Source organism: Panthera pardus, unplaced genomic scaffold, assembly GCF_024362965.1.
Source record: "Panthera pardus isolate Hobbes unplaced genomic scaffold, ASM2436296v1 HiC_scaffold_24, whole genome shotgun sequence".
In the NCBI taxonomy this organism is placed as follows: domain Eukaryota; kingdom Metazoa; phylum Chordata; class Mammalia; order Carnivora; family Felidae; genus Panthera; species Panthera pardus.
This window is the reverse complement of record NW_026526810.1, coordinates 64,814,121-64,819,710: the sequence shown is the minus strand read 5'-3', so window position 1 is coordinate 64,819,710 and position 5,590 is coordinate 64,814,121.

Here is a 5,590-nt window from a genome sequence, read left to right as displayed (position 1 = left end):
GCCTTACCTCAGCCTTATTAATATTTCACTCAATCAGCAATTTTTTAAAAATTAAAACAGAACCAGGAAAGACTTTCAAACTACATCTAAATTGTATCCAGAAAAAACTCTTGGCCAATTATCATAATGCAAAATAGCCAAAGATCTGGAAGTCACCTGGTTAGTGATTCAGTGGACCAATCAGATAATCACACAATATCCCTCTGACCAGGCCAGGGTGATAGAAATGACCTTGACTTACCCACTGTGACCTGTCATGGTCTTATCTAGAAGAACAAGAAAATATGGAGACAGAGGACTCAGTTGCAATATAAGAGCAAGTGTCAATAGCTCTTTTAGAAAATGAGGGACCAGGTAAATGTGTTCTTTCATTTACTGACAGTTTTTTCACTCATTTAGATGTGCGAGGTCATGCTAGTCCAATTTTCTTTTGCATATATTTTTTATTGTGGTAAAATACACATAATAGTTACCATCTTAATCATTTTAAGTGTATCCTTGTGTGGTATTAAATCCATTCATATTGTTGGCAACCATCACCACGATCCATCTCCAGAACTCCTTTCATCTTTTAAAACTTAAAAGATATGCCCATTAAACAATAACCATCCATTGTCCCCTTCCCCCAGCCCTGACAACAGGGCTTTCTGTTCTTCTACTTTCTGTCTCTATGATTTTGACTCTTCTAAGTACTTTATATAAGTGGAATTATACAATAGCCATCTTATGTTATTTGCTTGTTTCACTTAGCTTAATGCCCCCAAGATTCATTCATGTCATAGCATACTGCAGAATCTCCTTCCTTCTTAAGGCTAACAGTCCACTGTATATATATGCATGTATACACACACACGCACACACACACATATATACATATATATACATATATATGTGTATATATCCCATTTTGTTTATCCATTTATCCATCAATGGACTCTGGGATTATTTCCATGTTTCGCTATTATGAATAATGCTACTGTGACTATGGGTGTTTCAACATCTCTTCAGCATCCTGCTTTCAGTTCTTTGGGTATATACCCAGAAGGGAAATTACTGGACCATGTGGTAATTCCATTTTTAATTTTTTGAGGAACTGTCATATTGTTTTCCACAGTGGCTATACCATTTTACATTCCCACCAAGAGTGGATGGGAGTTCCCTTTTTTCCACAGCATCAACAACACTGGTTGTTTTCTGGGTTTTTGATAGTAGCCATCCTAATGGGTGTGAGGTGGTACCTCATTGTAGTTTAGGTTTGCATTTCCTGAAAAATGAGTGATGTGGAGCATTCTTTCATGTGCTTGCTAGCCATTTGTATGTCTTCTTTAGAGAAATGTCCATTCAAGTCCTTTGCCCATTTTTAAATAAGGTTGTCCATTTTTGTTGTTGTTGAGTTTTAGGAGTTGTGGATATTAACTGTTTACCAGATATATAATTTGCAGATATATTCTCTCATTCTATGGATTGCCTTTTTATTCTGTTAATAGCATTTTTAATGCACATTTTTAATTTTCATTAAGTCAAATTTGTCTATTTTTTTTTTTGTTACCTCTGACTTTGGTGTCATATCCAAGAAATCATTGCCAAATCCAATGTTGTGAAGATTTTGTCCTAAGTTTCCTCCTGAGAGTTTTATTGGCTTAGGTCTTATGTTTAAGTCTTTGATCCATTTTGAGTTAATTTATGTATATGGTGTTAGGTAAGGGTCCAACTTCATTTTTTTGTATGTGAATATCCAGTTCTTCCAGCACCACTTGCTGAAAAGACTGTCCTTTTCCCCAGGGAATGGTCTTGACACCCTTGTCAAAAATGACGTGACTATATCTGCAAGGATTTATTTCTGGAATCTTTAAAAAAAAATGTTAGTGTTTTATTTATTTTTGAGAGAGAGAGAAAGAGAGAGAGAGACAGACAGCAAGCGGGGAGGGGAAGAGAGAGAGACACACACAGAATCTGAAGCAGGCTCTAGGCTCTGAGCTGTCAGAACAGAACCTGACACAGGGCTTGAACCTGCAAACCGTGAGATCATGACTTGAGCCCAAGTCAGAGGCTTAACCCACTGAACCACCCAGGTGCGCCTGGAATCCTCATTCTGTTTCATTGGTCCATGTGTCTGTCTTAACGCCAGTACCACACTTTTGAATACTGTAGCTTTGTAGTAAGTTTTAAAATCAGAAAGTGTGAGTCTTCCAGTTTTATTCCTTTTGGTAGGAGTGCTGATAACAGTAATTCCATCTTTTTCATGCTCAATGACCTCTTGGGGCTACATGTTCCAGGCCCCATAGAAGTTAATGTATGCCCTGACCAAAACTCAGGAAGGTTTGTTCTGATCTTTCCTAAAGTGGAAGACAGAAGACTCCACTTCAGGTAACTAGTAGAGATCCTCTTGCACACAGATGATGCCACTTTAGATAACTACGCTGTGATCTCACCACCATGCCCTTCTCCATAAAAGCTGGGAATTAAGGTCTGGACTGGGCAGGGAATCACAGCAGAATGAGGATGGAGAATGGCCTCGTACCATTGTTGAACTTACAGATCCCTCCCTGTCGGTAAGTTACCCTGAATAAAACTGTAACGGTATGAAGTGACTTACTTCGTTTTTCAGGTGTTTTTTTTTTTTTAACGTTTATTTATTTTTGAGAGAGAGGGAAAGAGAGAGCACGGGGGAGAGGCAAAAAGAGAAGGAGACAGAGACTCTGAAGCAGGCTCCACCCTGTCAGCACAGAGCCCAACGTGGGGCTCCAACTCACGATCCGTGACCTGAACCAAAATCAAGAGTTAGGCACTTAACTGGCTGAGCCCCAGTTTTTCTATTTGTGCCAAAAAAAACCCCAAAAACAAAAAAAAAAGTCATTGGGATTTTGATAGGGACTGCACTGAGTCAGTAGATCAGTTTGAATAGGACTGACTTTTTTTTGAGTATTGACATTTTAACAATATTATATCTTCCAATCCATGAACGTCAGATGTGTTTCCATTTATTTGTGAAATTAAATTGATTACGTTTCTGTAAAATTCACCAATTTCTTTAGACAATGTTTTGTAGTTTTCATTGTAAAAAACCTCTCACCTCCTTGGTTAAGTTCTAATTCCTAAACATTTATTCTTTTTGATGCTGTTATAAATGAAATTGTTTTTGTCATTTCCTTTTCACATTGTTCATTGTTCGTGTATAGAAATGTAACTGACTTTTATGTGCTGCCTATATTCTGCTAATTTGCTGAATTCATTTCTAACCATTTGTTTATGTGGAATCTTCAGGGTTTTCTATATATAAAATCATATTAGCAAACAGATAATTTTACTTCTTCCTTTCCAGTTTTGATGCCATTTATTTCTTTTTCTAGACTAATTATCCTGGCTAGAACTTCAAGTACTTTGTTGAATAAAAGTAGTGAAAACAGAGGCACCTTGGAGGCTCAGTCAGTTAAGTGCCTGACTTCAGCTCAGCTCAGGTTAAGCGCCTGAATTTGGTCTCACAATTTGAGAGTTCTAGCCCTGCATCAGGTTCTGTGCTGACAGCTCAGAACCTGGACCCTGCTTTGGATTCTGTGTGTGTGTGTGTCTCTCTCTCAAAAGTAAATAAACATTAAAAAAAATTTTTTTTAGTAGTGAAAACAGGAACCCTTGCCTTGTTTCTGACCTTAGAGGAAATGTTTTCAGCTTTTTACCATTGAGTATGTTTGCTGTGGATTTTTGATATATGGCTTTTATTAGTTTTTTTTTCTATTCCCAGTTTGCTAAGTGTTTTTCATCAAGAAAAAGTGTTGAATTTTGTCAAATGCTTTTTCTGCATCTATTGAGATGATCGTGTCCTTTTTTTTTTCTTTCATTTTCTTGATGTGGCATAATACATTGATCAATTTTCATATGTTGAATCATTCTTGCATTCCAGGAATAAATTCTATTTGGTCATGGTGTATAATCGGGTTTTTTTTAATTTACATTAAATTTACATGTGGGTCCATTTCTGGGTTCTCTATTCTGTTCCATTGATCTGAGTGTCTGTTTTTGTGCCAGTACCATACTGTCTTAATGATTATAGCTTTGTGAGACAGCTTGAAGTCCGGGATTGTGATGCCTCCTACTTTAGTTTTCCTTTTCAAGATTGCTTGGGCTACTCAGGGTCTTTTCTGTTTCCATAGAAGTTTTAGGGTTGTTTGCTCTAGCTCTGAAGAATTCTGGTGTTATTTTGATAGGGATTGCATTGAATACATAGATTGCTTTGGGTAGTATTGACATTTTAACAATATTTGTTCTTCCTATCCAGAAGCATGGAGTATTTTTCCATTTTTTTGTGTCTTCAATTTCTTTCATAAGCTTTCTATAGTTTTGAGTGTATAGATTTTTCCCCTCTTTGGTTACATTTATTCCTAGGTAGTTTATCGGTTTTGGTGCAATTGTAAATGGGATAGATTCCTTGATTTCTCTTTCTGTTGCTTCATTGTTGGTGTATAGGAATGCAACTGATTTCTATGCATTGATTTTATATCCTGCAACTTTGCTGAATCCATGGATCAGTTCTAGTAGTTTTTTGGTGGAATCTTTAGGGTTTCCCATATAGGGTATCGTGTCATCTGCGAAGAGTGAAAGTTTGACCTCCTCCTGGCCGATTTAGATGCCTTTTATTTCTTTGTGTTGTCTGATTGCTGAGGCTAAGACTTCCAATACTATGTTGAATAACAGTAGCAAGAATGGACATTCCTGTCTTGTTCCTGACCTTGGGGGGGAAGCTCTCAGTTTTTCCCCATTGAGGATGATATTAGCATTGGGTCTTTCATATGTGGCTTCTATGATCTCAAGCTATGATCCTTCTACCCCTACTTTCTTGAGGGTTTTTATCAAGAAAGGATGCTGTATTTTGTCAAATGCTTTCTCTGTATCTATTGAGAGGATCATGTGGTTCTTGTCCTTTCTTTTAATGATATGATGAATCACATTGATTGTTTTGTGGATATGGAACTGGCCCTGCATCCCAGGTATAATTCCACTTGGTCATGGTGAATTACTTTTTTAATGTGTTGTTGGAGCCGGTTGGCTAATATCTTATTCAGGATTTTTGCATCCATGTTCTTCAGGGAAATTGGTCTATAGTTCTCCTTTTTAGTGGGGTCTTTGTCTGGTTTTGGAATCAAGGTAATGCTGGCTTCATAGAAAGAGTTTGGAAGTTTTCCTTCCATTTCTATTTTTTGGAAGAGCTTCAACAGAATAGGTGTTAACTCTTCCTTAAATGTTTGGTAGAATTCCCCTGGAAAGCCATCTGACCCTGGACTCTTGTTGTTTTTTTTTTTTTTTTGGCAGATTTTTGATTACTAAGTCGATTTCTTTACTGGTTATGGATCTGTTCAAATTTTCTATTTCTTCCTGTTTCTGTTTTGGCAGTTTATATGTTTCTAGGAATTTGTCCACTTCTTTCAGGTTGCGCATTTTATTGGCATATAATTGCTCATAATATACTCTTGCTATTGTTTTTATTTATGTTGTGTTGGTCATGATCTCTGTTCTTTCATTCTTGATTTTATTACTTTGGGTCCTTTCCTTTTTCTTCTTGATCAAACTGGCTAGTGGTTTATCAATTTTGTTCATT